This window comes from Hyla sarda, chromosome 8 (genome assembly GCF_029499605.1).
Source record: "Hyla sarda isolate aHylSar1 chromosome 8, aHylSar1.hap1, whole genome shotgun sequence".
Lineage (NCBI taxonomy): Eukaryota > Metazoa > Chordata > Amphibia > Anura > Hylidae > Hyla > Hyla sarda.
Genome location: NC_079196.1, coordinates 212,995,885 through 213,013,485, shown reverse-complemented (window position 1 = coordinate 213,013,485; position 17,601 = coordinate 212,995,885). Strand labels below are relative to the sequence as shown.

The 17,601-nt window shown below is 45.6% G+C and overlaps 1 long non-coding RNA gene across 1 annotated transcript; it reads left to right on the top strand.

Annotated features, from left to right (window-relative positions):
* The first annotated feature begins 2,666 nt into the window (after nt 1–2,666).
* On the top strand, nt 2,667–17,065 carry LOC130284854 (uncharacterized). The gene is made up of 3 exons (XR_008847161.1): nt 2,667–2,938; nt 3,086–3,350; nt 16,831–17,065. It is a non-coding gene; the product is annotated as an uncharacterized LOC130284854 (long non-coding RNA).
* Nucleotides 17,066–17,601: the final 536 nt, after the last annotated feature.

Genomic DNA, 17,601 nt, shown 5'->3' with positions numbered 1-17,601 from the left:
GTGTATAATTAGATGGTGGTGGTGGTAGTGTCTAGTGTCTATAATGAGATGGTGGTAGTGTCTATAATGAGATGGTGGTAGTGTCTATAATTAGGTGGTGGTAGTGTCTATAATTAGGTGGTGGTGGTGGTGGTGGTAGTAGTGTCTATAATGAGATGGTGGTGGTGTCTATAATGAGATGGTGGTGGTGTCTATAATGAGATGGTGGTAGTGTCTATAATGAGATGGTGGTAGTGTCTATAATGAGATGGTGGTAGTGTCTATAATGAGATGGTGGTGGTGTCTATAATGAGATGGTGGTGGTGTCTATAATGAGATGGTGGTGGTGTCTATAATGAGATGGTGGTGGTGTCTATAATGAGATGGTGGTGGTGTCTATAATGAGATGGTGGTAGTGTCTATAATTAGGTGGTGGTAGTGTCTATAATTAGGTGGTGGTGGTGGTGGTAGTGTCTATAATGAGATGGTGGTGGTTGTAGTGTCTATAATGAGATGGTGGTGGTTGTAGTGTCTATTATAAGATGGTGGTAGTGTCTATAAATAGATGATGGTGGTGGTAGTAGTGTCTATAATTAGATGGTGGTGGTAGTAGTGTCTATAATTAGATGGTGGTGGTGGTAGTAGCGTCTATAATGAGATGGTGGTAGTGTCTATAATGAGATGGTGGTAGTGTCTATAATTAGGTGGTGGTAGTGTCTATAATTAGGTGGTGGTAGTGTCTATAATTAGGTGGTGGTGGTGGTGGTAGTGTCTATAATGAGATGGTGGTGGTTGTAGTGTCTATAATGAGATGGTGGTGGTTGTAGTGTCTAATAAGATGATGGTGGTGGTAGTAGTGTCTATTATAAGATGGTGGTAGTGTCTATAAATAGATGATGGTGGTGGTAGTAGTGTCTATAATTAGATGGTGCTGGTGGTAGTGTCTATAATTAGATGATGGTGATAGTAGCGTCTATAATTAGATGGTGGTGGTAGTAGTGTCTATAATTAGATGGTGGTGGTAGTAGCGTCTATAATTAGATGGTGGTGGTAGTAGTGTCTATAATTAGATGGTGGTGGTAGTAGCGTCTATAATTAGATGGTGGTGGTGTCTATAATTAGATGGTGGTGGTAGTAGCGTCTATAATTAGATGGTGGTGGTAGTAGCGTCTATAATTAGATGGTGGTGGTAGTAGCGTCTATAATTAGATGGTGGTGGTAGTAGCGTCTATAATTAGATGGTGGTGGTAGTAGCGTCTATAATTAGATGATGGTGATAGTATCGTCTATAATTAGATGGTGGTGGTGATAGTAGCGTCTATAATTAGATGGTGGTGGTGGTAGTAGTGTCTATAATTAGATGGTGGTGGTGGTAGTAGTGTCTATAATTAGATGGTGGTGGTGGTAGTAGCGTCTATAATTAGATGGTGGTGGTAGTAGTGTCTATAATTAGATGGTGGTGGTAGTAGCGTCTATAATTAGATGGTGGTGGTAGTAGCGTCTATAATTAGATGGTGGTGGTAGTAGTGTCTATAATTAGATGGTGGTGGTGGTAGTGTCTATAATTAGATGGTGGTGGTGGTAGTAGTGTCTATAATTAGATGGTGGTGGTGGTAGTAGTGTCTAATTCGGTGGTGGTAGTAGTGTCTATAATTAGATGATGGTGGCGGTGTCTATAATTAGATGATGGTGGTAGTAGTGTCTATAATTAGATGATGGTGGTAGTGTCTATAATTAGATGGTGGTGGTGTCTATAATTAGATGATGGTGGTGTCTATAATTAGATGGTGGTGGTAGTAGTGTCTATAATTAGATGATGGTGGTGTCTATAATTAGATGGTGGTGGTAGTAGTGTCTATAATTAGATGGTGGTGGTAGTAGTGTCTATAATATGATGATGATGGTGGTAGTAGTAGTGTCTATAATTAGATGGTGGTGGTGGTGTCTATAATTAGATGGTGGTAGTAGTGTCTATAATTAGGTGGTGGTGTCTATAATTAGATGATGATGGTTGTAGTGTCTATAACTAGATGATGGTGGTGGTAGTAGTGTCTATAATAATAATAATGATGGTGGTGGTGGTGGTGGTAGTAGTAGTGTCTATAATAATGATGATGGTGGTGGTGGTAGTAGTAGTGTCTATAATAATGATGATGATGGTGGTGGTAGTAGTGTCTGATTTAGATGGTAGTAGTGTCTATAATAATAATAATAATGATGATGGTGGTGGTAGTAGTGTCTATAATAATAATGATGGTGGTGGTTGTAGTAGTGTCTATAATAATAATGATGATGGTGGTGGTGGTAGTAGTGTCTATAATTAGATGATGATGGTGGTAGTAGTGTCTATAATTAGGTGGTGGTAGTAGTGTCTATAATTAGGTGGTGGTGTCTATAACTAGATGATGATGATGATGGTGGTAGTGTCTATAATAATAATGATGGTGGTGGTTGTAGTAGTGTCTATAATAATAATAATGATGGTGGTGGTGGTAGTAGTGTCTATAATAATAATAATAATGATGATGGTGGTGGTAGTAGTGTCTATAATTAGATGATGATATACAGTATTTCCGACAATCGTCCTGTGATGTTTATGATAATCATGGCGGCCTTAGGTGCTTTCTCCCAAAACATAAAAGCGACATAACACAGCGATATGTTCGCGGCAGATGCCGCCCCCAAATAACTGGCGCAGTTTATATAAACACAGCGCTGATGTTTTTTTTTTTTTTGGCCTCCGCTCTCATCTGCCGGATGAGAATCTCAAACATTGGCGCAATTTCTGAGAATAACAGGTCAGGCAGCTGCTCTTTTGTTGAGGTCCTCGCTCCTCTCTTGGCGGAAGCTTCTCCTTTGTCTTCTCCGGGTGACAAGTGCTTTATCCTAAACACACACAGGACTCGGCCATCGTCTGCTTTTCCTTGGGGAAGCAATTAAGGCAGAATCCCCCGGACAGGTATCTATGGCAGCCGAGCGCTGGATGTCAGGCGCATCCGCCAGCAATAAAGCAGCACAAATACATCGGTGACTAATGAGTCCATCTGAGGCCAACCCTGATTTTTTTTTTTCTTCTTCTTCTTCCCGTCCCTTCTCCTTAATGCAGAGAGTATAGTAAGTGATGAGGAGACGGCAGAGACCGGCGCCCGCGCTCCACACAACCTCTTAACCCATCCCCAGAAATAAAAGGCCATCGCTGGGATTAATCCTCTTCTGCCGCAGCTGGATTGATGCTACATTAACAGATTACATCCTGGGCAGATCGAGCAGGATTCAGTCCATTATAAAGGCCCCCGCCGGGACCCCCACAAGACACTGCCCTGCTCCCTCCTGGGCTCTGCTGCATCTTACAGCCAATTCTGCAGGATCAGGTAAAAGGATTTTTTAAAATCTTTTTAGCTATTTTTTTAGTTTTTTGCTCATATGGGCGAGCCCGGCCTTTAGAGCACTGTTTTCCAACCAGGGTGCCTCCAGCTGTTGCCAAACTACAACTCCCATCATGCCCGGACAGCCAAACACTGCTTTAATGCAATGTTTCCCAACCAGGGTGCCTAAAGCTGTTTCCAAGCTACAACTCCCATCATGCCCTGACAGCCAAAGGCCGGGCTCGGCCAAAGGCTGTCTGGGCATCCTGGGGATTGTAGTTTTGCAACAGCTGGAGGCATCCTGGTTGGGAAACAGTGCTCTAATGGCCAGGCTCACCAAAGGCTGTCTTGGCATGCTGGGAATTGTAGTTTTGCAACAGCTGGAGGCACCCTGGTTGGAAAACATTTAATTAAAGCAGTGTTTCCCAACAAGGGTGCCTCCAGCTGTTGCCAAACTACAACTCCCAACATGCCCGGACAGCCAAACATTGCTTTAATGCAATGTTTCCCAACAAGGGTGCCTCCAGCTGTTGCCAAACTACAACTCCCATCATGCTCGGACAGCCAACTGCTTTATTGCAATGTTTCCCAACCAGGGTGCCTAAAGCTGTTTCCAAGCTACAACTCCCATCATGCCCGGAACAGCCGAAGGCCGGGCTCGGCCAAAGGCTGTCTGGGCATGCTGGGAATTGTAATTTTGCAACAGCTGGAGGCACCCTGGTTGGGAAACAGTGCTCTAATGGCCAGGCTCACCAAAGGCTGTCTTGGCATGGTGGGAATTGTAGTTTTGCAACAGCTGGAGGCACCCTGGTTGGGAAATATTGAATTAAAGCTGCGTTTGGCTGTCGGGGCATGCTGGAAATTGTATTTTTGCAACAGCTGGAAGCACCCTGGTTAGGAAACAGGTCTCTAATGGCCGGGCTCACCAAAGGCTGTCTGGGCATGCTGGGAATTGTAGTTTGGCAACAGCTGGAGGCACCCTGGTTGGGAAACATTGCATTAAAGCAATGTTTCCCAACCAGGGTGCCTCCAGCTGTTCCCAAACTACAACTCCCAGCATGCCCGGACAGCCAAACACTGCTTTAATGCAATGTTTGCCAACCAGGGTGCCTCCAGCTGTTCCCAAACTACAACTCCCAGCATGCCCGGACAGCCAAACACTGCTTTAATGCAATGTTTCCCAAGCAGGGTGCCTCCAGCTGTTGCCAAACAGCCGAAGGCTGGGCTTGCTGGGAGTTGTAGTTTTGCAACAGCTGGAGGCACCCTGGTTGGGAAACACTGCCTTAGAGGGTAATGAATGGGGCTTTCTGCGGGGGCGGGTGGGGGGGTTCCATTGTTATCCATCAATACCGGAAAAGTTATTCGCATTGATTTGGCGTAACGTGAATTTGTTTTGTCACCTTATTGTATTTGTTGCTGTATTCGTAGAGGGTGTAGCAGAGCTGAATTTGTAATTTTACGCTGTCCGGCGACACGACGAGCCGCCATCACCTGCAGTCCTATGTAAAAGCATGGCAGGATGTCACCGTACATTGTAGCCAAGCAGAGTTTGCCATTTTACTCCCTCCAGTATTATGACGACTTACGATCACCTGCAGTCCCATGTAAAAGCATGGCAGGATATCGCATGCGTTGTAGTCTAGCTGAGTTTGTCATTTTACGTTCCCCGATACTGCGACGACGTGCTGTCACCTGCAGTCCTATGAAAAAGCACGCCCGGTTATCGCCATCCCGAGTTTGTGATTTTCACCATCTTGAGTGTCGTGATGACTCGCTGTCACCTGCAGTCCCATGTAAAAGCGTGGCAGAATATTGCTGTGCGTTGTAGTCCAGCTGAGTTCGTCATTTTTACGTTCTCCAGTACTCTGAGGACTCCTTATCACCTGCAGTCCCATGTAAAAGCATGCCAGGATATTGCTGCACTGAGTTTGTCATTTTATGCTTTCCAGTAACCTGACAACTTGCTATCACCTGCAGCCCCATGTAAAAGCCCACCAGGATATCCCAGGCTGAGATTGCCATTTTACGCTCTATGGTACCAAACAACTCTGTCACCTGCAGTCCTATGTAAAAGCGTGCCATGCTATTGCCGCGCTGAGTTTATCATTTTACACTCTCCAGTAACAGGACAACTCCCTATCACCTGCAGCCCCATGCAAAAGCCCACCAGGATATCGCTGCGCTGACTTTGGCATTTTATGTTATATCGTACCAAGACGACTTGGTCACCTGCAGTCCTATGTAAAAGCACAACAGGATATCGCCGTGCTGAGTTTGTGATTTTAAGCTCTCAGGTAACATGACGACTCACTGTCACCTGCAGTCCTATGTAAAAGCACTGGAAGATATCCCCGCATTGAGTTTGACATTTCAAGCTCTCCGATACCGCGACGACTTGGTGATATCTACATAGGACTGCAGGAGACAGCAAGTTGTTAGTGAGTTGGTACGGTAACAAAGACAATCACCTGCAGTCCTATGTAAAAGCTCACCAGGAGATCACCATGCTGAGTTTTTCATTTTACATTCTCCAGTACCAAGATGATTCCTTATCTGCAGTCCTATGTAAAAGTGCACAGAGTTTGCCATGTTCCACTCTTCAGTAACATGAGGACTCGCTGTCACCTTCAGTCCTATGTAAAAGTAAACCAGGATATTACAGGTTGTCATCTTACACTCTCCGGTACCAAGACGACTCGCTGTCACCTGCAGTCCTATGTAAAAGCACAACAGGATTTAGCTGTGCTGAGTTTGTCATCTTACGCTCTCCGATACCATCACCTGCAGTCCTATGTAAAAGCACATCAAGATATTGCTGCACTTAGTATGTCATTTTACGCTCTCGGATACCGTCACCTGCAGTCCTATGTAAAAAAAGCACATCAAGATATTGCTGCACTTAGCTTGGCATTTTAGGCTCTCCGATACCAAGAAGACTCGCTGTCACCTGCAGTCCTATGTAAAAGTTAAGCTGGTTGGGAAGTCAGTATTTTTTTTTTTTTTTTAAACCAGTGCACCTCCAGCTGTTGCAAAACTACAACTCTCAGCATGCTGGGAGTTGTAGTTTTGCAACAGCTGGAGGCACCCTGGTTGGGAAACCCTAATCTAAGTATACAGGAGTTTGTAGGTTCTTTCTGCCAGAAAATTGAGCACCTTGTATATATCTACAGAACGGGCCCTATAGGGAGTTTAAATTATTTATTTATATTTAAATTTTTTAATTATTTGTTTATATTTTTATTACTTATTTATTTCTTTTATTTGTTTGTTTATATTTTTATTTATTTATTTTATATGTTTATATTTTAAATTATTTATTTATCACACAATTCATCTCTTTCTCTCCGTTCCTTACTATTTGCATACACATCTGCATCAGATGGGAGATTTCTTTTTTTTGCATAGGACTGCAGGCAAACCTACGGTACTTCATTGCCTTTTGTACAAATGAGTTCCGGTTCGGCTCTACTACATCTGTGGCATTATCTTTTTGGCGCGGGTTGGATCTGTCCTTGGCGTCTCTATCCTGTGTCCGATAATAAATCTCCGGCTGAAGTCCCTCTGACTGTGATGCAGTGCAGTATTTTTTTTATTTTTTATTTTTTATTCCTAGGATTTTTTTTTTGGGGGGGGGGGGGGGGGGGTGGGTGAAATGATCACATGGTTTGTATTCTCTGGATACACCTCAAGTTGAAATCACCAGATGCCAGGATACTGTGCCAGGCGCTGGCTTTAGACCTGACTGTACTGTTCACATTGTGCAGTGTGCCTCCAGCTGTTGCAAAAACTCCTGGGAGTTGTAGTCCGGCAGCACTTCCGGTTTCTGCCTATGGAGCATCGGATCCGGGTGGCTATGGATTGCCGGACATATGTGCCTATAATCCATGCCAGTGTTTTCCAACCAGGGGTGCCTCCAGCTGTTGCAAAACTACAACCCCCAGCATGCCCGGACAACTTTGGTATCAGTTGGAATCTTTCAGTTCTATGGGTGACATGATGGGCATCTGCAAGATACCAATTGATACCAAGGCTGTTTGGGCATGCTGGGAGTTGTAGTTTTGCAACAGCTGGAGGCACGCTGGTTGAGAAACACTGGACTAACAAGTTAAGTGGGGTCCTTGGTTATGACTCTTAGTTCTGTGGGTGACATGATGGGCATCTGTGAGTTATTACCAAGGACCCCACTTAACCTTTTATTCCAGTGTTTCTCAACCAGCGTGCCTCCAGCTGTTGCAAAACTACAACTCCCAGCTTGCCCAAACAGCCTTGGTATCAGTTGGTATATTACAGATGCCCATCATGTCACCCATAGAACTGAGAGTCAAAACCAAAGACCCCACTTATCCTCTTAGTCCAGTGTTTCCCAGGCAGGGGTGCCTCCAGCTGTTGCAAAACTACACCTCCCGGCATGCCATCCCATGCTGGGAGTTGTAGTTTTGCAACAGCTGGAGGCACTGCCTGCATGCCAGGACAGTCGTAGGCTGTCCGGGCATGCTGGGAGTTGTAGTTTTGCAACAGCTGGAAGCACTGCCTGCATGCCAGGACAGGTCGTAGGCTGTCCGGGCATGCTGGGAGTTGTAGTTTTGCAACAGCTGGAGGCACTGCCAGCATGCCAGGACAGTCGTAGGCTGTCCGGGCATGCTGGGAGTTGTTTTGCAACAGCTGGAGGCACTCTGATTGGGACACACTGGTCTATGGCAGTGACGTGGTTAATGGCACCTGCCCCGTGTCTATAAGAACGCGTGCGGATGTCGCCTCCATCCAGTATACAAATACATATAGGGGGAGGGGGGGGGGGGGGTGCAGTAAACAGATGGAGGCTTTCAGTAGGATTTGCATGGGGTTAATGTGATGCATTAGCGGCTGGATGTGGTCAATAACCAGGAGAGGCCGGAGTCATGTGACCAGACACTCCCCACGTCCCATATGTCCCATCTCCGCAGCAGGGACCGGGCCCGACCCATATATCATTCCCGACAACAAAGGGGTCCTCACCTCCCGGCCCTAATTCACGCACCAGATGTAGATTATGGATTTCTCTTTGGGCGCTGAGGACCATCTGTCTAGACCACTGCCATGATGGGAGACGGGGCCCACCACCTGCCAACCTCCATGTTATTATATCTATCCTGATACACCGCCCCAAATCCCCCGCATAGACGTAGGGAGGAGATCTATCAAAACCTGAGAAGAAGAGCACTGGCCCCTAGCAACCAATAAGAAGCAATCTGGTTGCTATGGGCAACTGCTCCTCCGCACAGAATGACGGGAGTTCCTAAGCGCCATCCAGTGGCGGTCGCATGCATTGTCCACAACAGAGAAGTGAGGAGGGGGCACAAAAACAGGCAATAATCTGTAAAAAGTATATACCTCCTTATCTGTAAAAGTGTGAAGGGGGGAAATGACCCGTGCCCTCCCCCAGGGCCGGCAAAATAGGCAGATGTCTAGAACATACTCTTGATGGGGGCACCGCTCTGCCCGCTGCAGTATAGTTAGCCAACATCTGATGCATCCGCCGTCCAGAAAAACCCTGACACGCCGCCACGTTTGTTACAGTGTGTCACCCCAGTAGTAAGAAGATTACATGAGGAGGAGGTTTGTTACAGTGTGTCACCTCAGTATTAAGGAGATTACATGAGGAGTGGGTTTGTTACAGTGTGTCACCCCAGTAGTAAGGAGATTACATAAGGAGGAGGTTTGTTACAGTGTGTCACCCCAGTAGTAAGAAGATTACATAAGGAGGAGGTTTGTTTACAGTGTGTCACCTCAGTATTAAGGAGATTACATGAGGAGTGGGTTTGTTACAGTGTGGTCACCCCAGTAGTAAGGAGATTACATAAGGAGGAGGTTTGTTACAGTGTGTCACCCCAGTAGTAAGAAGATTACATAAGGAGGAGGTTTGTTACAGTGTGTCACCCCAGTAGTAAGGAGAATACATGAGGAGGAGGTTTGTTACAGTGTGTCACCCCAGTAGTAAGTAGATTACATGAGGAGGAGGTTTGTTACAGTGTGTCACCCCAGTAGTAAGGAGAATACATGAGGAGGAGGTTTGTTACAGTGTGTCACCCCAGTAGTAAGTAGATTACATGAGGAGGAGGTTTGTTACAGTGTGTCACCCCAGTAGTAAGGAGATTACATGAGGAGTGGGTTTGTTACAGTGTGTCACCCCAGTAGTAAGGAGATTACATGAGGAGGGGGTTTGTTACAGTGTGTCACCCCAGTAGTAAGGAGATTACATGAGGAGGAGGGTTTGTTACAGTGTGTCACCCCAGTAGTAAGGAGATTACATGAGGAGGAGGAGGGTTTGTTACAGTGTGGGCGGCAAAATGAACTTTCACCTAGGGGGCAAAAATCCTTGCACCAGGCCTGTGCCCCCTCCCTATACAGAACTATGTGTCTTCTGATCCTACAATCCTGTGTGATTTCTAGCAGTCAGGCAGGACTACAGGAGCAGCCTACACAGTGCCTGTATGTATTCTGTAACCATGGAGACACACAGGAGTATAGAGGAGCTGTATACAGAACACATTTGTTGACATTTTCCTAATATGTTGCTGTCGGTGTATGGTAGTGTTCATGTCAGGAGCCGCACCTAACTTGTGGACAGAAGTAATACCCATCACAGCTGAGGGTTTGCTACAGTTGTTTGCAGTGTGCACAATCCTCTGTCAACCTAATGGTCTCTCCGGCCGAGCTCCAAAGATCCTGTGTGCAGATGGGAGAAGCTTCCAGAACGTCCAGAACCATCACTGAGGCCTCCACAATATGGGCCCTAAGGAAGAGTGCTCAGAAAGAAGCCTCCTCTGGAACAACACATGGAAGCCGCCTGGAGATTGCAAAAAAGAAAAAAGGGCCTAAATGACTCTGATCTGATGAAACCAAAAGGGACCTTCTCAGTCTGGACTCCAAGCATTGTGTCTGGAGGAAATCAAAGCGTAATGATCGTCCTTCAGGAGAACAGTCATAAAGACGTCAGAAGACTTACAGGACATCTATGCTCCACTGGGAATTCTGGAAAGATTGGATATGCAAAGCAGCCGTTACACCAGTGTTCCATTCCTATTAGGAGTCTTGGAAGCTGACTGGGAATGTATACCAAGCCAGAGGTCGCTTCAGAAGAAAGGAATCTGCAGACATTGGGGTTATTGCCCCTCAACATAAATTGAATATCCTCCCCAGAATTCCCAGTGCAGCATAAATGGCCTATAATCTATCTGGAGAAGGACTTGCACACATTATTTAAGTGTGACATGTTTGCACTTTTTCTTGCAATTCGGGGAATTGAACACGATTCTCATCTCTGGTGGTGGGGGCAGCATCATGTCTGGAGGAAACCAGGCACTGCCCATCACCTGCCCAATACCATCCCTACAGTGATCATGGTGGGGGCAGCATCATGTCTGGAGGAAACCAGGCACTACCCATCACCTGCCCAATACCATCTCTACAGTGATCATGGTGGGGGCAGCATCATGTCTGGAGGAAACCAGGCACTGCCCATCACCTGCCCAATACCATCCCTACAGTGATCATGGTGGGGGAAGCATCATGTTTGGGGGAAACCAGTCACTGCCCATCACCTTCCCAATACCATCCCTACAGTGATCATGGTGGGAGCCGCATCATGTCTGGGGGAAACCGGGCACTGCCCATCACCTGCCCAATACCATCCCTACAGTGATCATGGTGGGGGCAGCATCACGTCTAAAGGAAACCAGGCACTGCCCATCACCTGCCCAATACCATCCCTACAGTGATCATGGTGGGGGCAGCATCATGTCTGGGGGGAAACCATGCACTGCCCATCACCTTCCCAATACCATCCCTACAGTGATCATGGTGGGGGCAGCATCATGTTTGGGGGAAACCAGTCACTGCCCATCACCTTCCCAATACCATCCCTACAGTGATCATGGTGGGGGCAGCATCATGTCTGGGGGGAAACCAGGCACTGCCCATCACCTGCCCAATACCATCCCTACAGTGATCATGGTGGGGGCAGCATCATGTCTAGAGGTAACCAGGCACTGCCCATCACCTGCCCAATACCATCCCTACAGTGAAGTATGGTGAGGGCAGCATCATGTCTGGAGGAAACCAGGCACTGCTCATCACCTGCCCAATACCATCCCTACAGTGATCATGGGGGCAGCATCATGTCTGGGGGAAACCAGGCACTGCCCATCACCTGCCCAATACCATCCCTACAGTGATCATGGTGGGGGGCAGCATCATGTTTGGGGGAAACCAGTCACTGCCCATCACCTTCCCAATACCATCCCTACAGTGATCATGGTGGGGGCAGCATCATGTCTGGAGGAAACCAGGCACTGCCCATCACCTGCCCAATACCATCCCTACAGTGATCATGGTGGGGGCAGTATCATGTCTGGAGGAAACCAGGTACTGCCCATCACCTGCCCAATACCATCTCTACAGTGATCATGGTGGGGGCAGCATCATGTCTGGAGGAAACCAGGCACTGCCCATCACCTGCCCAATACCATCCCTACAGTGATCATGGTGGGGGCAGCATCATGTCTGGAGGATACCAGGTACTGCCCATCACCTGCCCAATACCATCCCTACAGTGATCATGGTGGGGGCAGCATCATGTCTGGAGGAGACCAGGTACTGCCCATCACCTGCCCAATACCATCTCTACAGTGATCATGGTGGGGGCAGCATCATGTCTGGGGGGAAACCAGGCCCTGCCCATCACCTGCCCAATACCATCCCTACAGTGATCATGGTGGGAGCAGCATCATGTCTGGGGGGAAACCAGGTTCTGCCCATCACCTGCCCAATACCATCCCTACAGTGATCATGGTGGGGGCAGCATCATGTCTGGGGAAACCAGGTACTGCCCATCACCTGCCCAATACCATCCCTACAGTGATCATGGTGGGGGCAGCATCATGTCTGGGGGAAACCAGGCACTGCCCATCACCTGCCCAATACCATCCCTACAGTGAAGTATGGTGGGGGCAGCATCATGTCTGGAGGAAACCAGGTACTGCCCATCACCTGCCCAATACCATCCCTACAGTGATCATGGTGGGGGCAGCATCATGTCTGGGGAAAACCAGGCGCTGCCCATCACCTGCCCAATACCATCCCTACAGTGATCATGGTGGGGGCAGCATCATGTCTGGGGGAAACCAGGCACTGCCCATCACCTGCCCAATACCATCCCTACAGTGATCATGGTGGAGGCAGCATCATGGTGTGGGGACAGGGAGACTGGTCAGGGTTGAGGGAAAGCTGAATGGAGCAAAGTACAAATATATTCTTAATGAAAACCTGATCCAGAGCTCTGGACCTCAGACTGGGGGGAAGTTTCACCTTTCAACGAGACAACACGGGAGCGGCTCAGGGACAACTCTGTGAATGTCCTTTAGTGGCCCAGCCAGAGCCCGAACCCAATGGAACATCTCTGGAGAGACCTGAAAATGGCTTCACCGACCGTCCCCGTCCAACCTGACAGAGTTGAGAGGATCTGCAGAGAAGAACGGCAGAAAATCCCCAAATCCAGGTGAGTAAACCTTGTGCCCTCATCCCAAAGAACATTGGAGGCCGGAATCACTGCCAAAGGGGCTTCACCTGAGTCCTGAGTAAAGGGTCTGAATACTTATGTCACATGTTATAGTAAAGGGTATGAATACTTATGTCACATGTTATAGTAAAGGGTATGAATACTTATGTCACATGTTATAGTAAAGGGTATGAATACTTATGTCACATGTTATAGTAAAGGGTATGAATACTTATGCCACATGTTATAGTAAAGGGTATGAATACTTATGTCACATGTTATAGTAAAGGGTATGAATACTTATGTCACATGTTATAGTAAAGGGTATGAATACTTATGTCACATGTTATAGTAAAGGGTATGAATACTTATGTCACATGTTATAGTAAAGGGTATGAATACTTATGTCACTGCAAGATTTTAGGTTTTCATTTTCAATAAATTAGTAAAGATTTCTAACATTCGGTGATCACTTTGGGGGAGATTTATCAAAACCCGCGCTGAGGAAGAGTGGTGCAGTTGCCCATAGCAACCAATCAGATTGCTTCTTTCATTTTCCACAGGCCTCTTTAGAGGCCTGTGGAAAATGAAAGAAGCAATCTGATTGGTTGCTATGGGCAACTGCACCACTCTTCCTCTGCACAGGTTTTGATAAATCTCCCCCTTTGTCATTATGGGGATTAGGTGCAGGATTATGGGGAAACTCCATATTTTATTTTATTTTAGCACAAGGAGCAAAAAAAAAAAAAGTGACCGGGTCTGAAGACTTTCTGAACACATTGTATCTCAGTGGATAACTGGGCCCAGTATATTCTCGGCAATGTACTGGAATCATCCCTCAGGACCCCCCCCCCCCCCACATGATCCTGATCTGTCTGTGACAATACAGGGACAATAACCCTCAGTCTCCGTCTGCTCCAGCTGTGTGTGCAGCAAACAGACCGTCACACCAGTGTTTATACCGCACACACCGGGGGAATGGATGCGGATAGGAGGGTTACACCAGAGACTACAACCCCCATCATCACAAGCAGTGTAATGTAAAGTACAGAGCAGAACACTACAACCCCCAGCATGACCATAGTACATATCTATTATATTCTATACACAGAACACTACAACCCCCAACATGACCATAATACATATCTATTATATTCTATACAGAGAACACTACAACCCCCAACATGACCAGAATACTTATCTATTATATCTATATATATTAAACTTAACGTGTGTATGTATGTGTGTGTGTGTGTATGTATGTATATGTGTGTGTGTATATATGTGTGTATGTATATATGTAAGTGTGTGTGTATGTATGTATATGTGTGTGTGTATATGTATGTGTGTGTGTATATATGTGTGTATGTATATGTGTGTGTGTGTGTATGTATGTGTGTGTGTATGTATATATGTATGTGTGTGTATGTATGTATGTATATATGTATGTGTATGTATGTGTGTGTATGTATGTATGTATATATGTATGTATATATGTATGTGTATGTATGTATGTGTGTATGTATATATGTATGTGTATGTATGTATGTGTGTGTGTGTATGTATATATATATGTGTGTGTATGTATGTGTGTGTATATATGTATGTATATGTGTATATGTATGTGTGTATGTATATATGTATGTGTGTATGTATGTATGTGTGTATATATGTGTATATGTGTGTATATATGTGTGTATGTGTGTATGTATATGTGTATGTGTGTGTATGTATATGTGTATATGTGTGTATATATGTGTGTATGTTCCAGCATTACGTCCAAACGGCTAAAGATATTACCATGAAACTTGGCCACATGTTACTTATATGTCAACAACAAACATAGGATAGGTGATTTAACCCTTACTCACCCCCATTTGCCAGGGGCGGGGCTTATGTTTAAAGTCCTATACAAGTCTATGGGAAATATATGTTACTGCATAAATTCCAAACGGCTGGAGATATTTCCATAATACTTGGTCACATATTACTTATATGTCCACTTAAAATATAGGATATTTAATTTAACCCTTAACTACCCCCATTTGTGAGGGTCGGGGTTTTTGTTTAAAGTCCCATGCAAATCAATGGGAAATGTATGTTCCCACATAACTTCCGTACGGCTGGAGATATTTCAATACCTGGTACAGATATTACAGGTCAGGATAGGAGGTCGGGATAGGAGGACCGGGATAGGAAGACGGGATAGGAGGACCGGGATAGGAGGACGGGATGGGAGGTCGGGATAGGAGGACGGGATGGGAGGTCGGGATAGGAGGACGCGATAGGAGGACCGGCAAAGGAGGACCGGGATAGGAGGTCAAGATATGAGGACAGGATAGGAGGACAGGATAAGAGGTCGAGATAGGAGGACGGGATAGGAGGACGGGATAGGAGGTCGGGATAGGAGGTTGTGATATGGGGATGGGATATGACAATATATGAGGTCGGGATATGAAGTCAAAAGCTTTTTCCTTTGTTTATTTTCCTCCACAACAAGGATTAGGAAGGAAAAACCGGGCAACGCCGGGTATTCAGCTAGTATATATATACAGAACACTACAACCCCCAACATGACCATAATACACATCTATTTATTATTCTCTAGATGTAGGACACTGTATTTATCTATAGCAGTGTTTCCCAACCAGTGTACCTCCAGCTGTTGCAAAACTACAACTCCCAGCATGCCCGGACACCCTTTGGCTGTCCGGGCATGCTGGGAGTTGTAGTTTTGCATTATAGTCATGTTGGGGGTTGTAGTGTTCTATGTGTAGAGAATAATAATACATTTGTAAAATGGCCATGTCCAGTTATCAGCTATGTTGGGGGTTGTAGTGCTTTATGTATAGATTACAATAGAACTGTATTATGGTCATATTATGTTGGGGGTTGTAGTTCTCTCTCTCTCTCTCTATCTATCTAATATATATATATATATATATATATATATATATATATAATAGAATTGTATTATAGTCATATTCAGTGGTTGGGTCATGTTGGGGGTTGTAGTACTTTATGTACTATTATTATTTGTATACTGCCATATCATGTTGGGGGTTGTAGTGCACTTAATATTGCACAATATTGTATATAGAATTGTATTATATTCCACATTCTATATTAAAATAATCATAGAACAGAATTATGGCCATAGCCCATGATCGGGTCATGTTGGGAGTTGTAGTACTCTATGTATAGAGGATCATAGAACAGTATTATGGATATATCCTGTGGTAAGGTCCTGTTGGGGGTTGTAGTATCATAGTAGAACAGTATTATGGTTATATCCTGTGGTCGGGTCATGTTGGGGGTTGTAGTACTCTACATATAGAGGATTATAGAACAGTATTATGGATATATCCTGTTGGGGGTTGTAGTATCATAGAACTGTAATCTGGACATATCATGTTGAGGGTTGTAGTATCCTATGTATAGATTGTCATAGGACAGTATTATGGTCATATCCCTTGGTCGGGTCATGTTGGGGGTTGTAGTGATGAACATATAGCCTAACATAGGACAGTATTATGGTCACATCCCAAGGTCGGGTCATGTTGGGGGTTGTAGTTATGAACATATAGCCTAACATAGGACAGTATTATGGTCATATCCCTTGGTCGGGTCATGTTGGGGGTTGTAGTGATGAACGTATAGCCTATGATAGGACAGTATTATGGTCATATCCCTTGGTCGGGTCATGATGGGGGTTGTAGTGATGAACGTATAACCTAACATAGGACAGTATTATGGTCATATCTTGAGGTCGGGTCATGTTGGGGGTTGTAGTGATGAACGTATAGCCTATGATAGGACCGTATTATGGTCATATCCCATGATCGGGTCATGTTGGGGGTTGTAGTACCATAGAACAGTATTCTGTTATCACGTAGACTGTGTAGAAGACAAGTCATCCTAACTTTGTCCTACTTTCCGTTTCCCCCCCAGGCTCTCGTACGGGCCATAGTGAGACACCTGACCTACATGCCAAGTAGGGCCGCCCTCCGCTCCTACTTTATAAGACCTTCTCCGTCTCCTCGTCCTCCATCCTTTGGAAAATTCAAATCGCAGTCAAATCGAGTCTCCGCATCATCTGACTTGTGCTCGGACGTACATGCAAAGCAGAACAGACGGAGATAAGAGGCTCCACTAAGATCAGCGCCATCAAAAACCTGGTGTCCGGCAGCAGGTAAGAGATTACACTGCTGATCTATTAATATATACGGGGGGAAAGATAGAGGGCGCTAGACTAGATGAAGGGTCCTTATAGAGCAGAGGTCTCAAAGTGTGGCCCTCCAGATGTTGCAAAACTTCAACTCCCAGCATGCCCGGACAGCCAAATACCTGTCTGCCTTCTCCAGAGGATCCACACTGATCATGAAAGGTAAATCAAGGCTTCCCTTTTGCAAAACTTCCAATCCCAGCATGCCTCGACAGCCAAACACCTGTCTGCCTTCTCCAGAGGATCCAGACTGATAATGAAAGGTAAATCAAGGCTTCCCTTTTGCAAAACTTCCAATCCCAGCATGCCTCGACAGCCAAACACCTGTCTGCCTTCTCCAGAGGATCAACACTGATCATAAAAAAGGTAAATCAAGGCTTCCCTTTTGCAAAACTTCCAATCCCAGCATGCCCGGACAGCCAAACACCTGTCTGCCTTCTCCAGAGGATCAACACTGATCATAAAAAAAGGTAAATCAAGGCTTCCCTTTTGCAAAA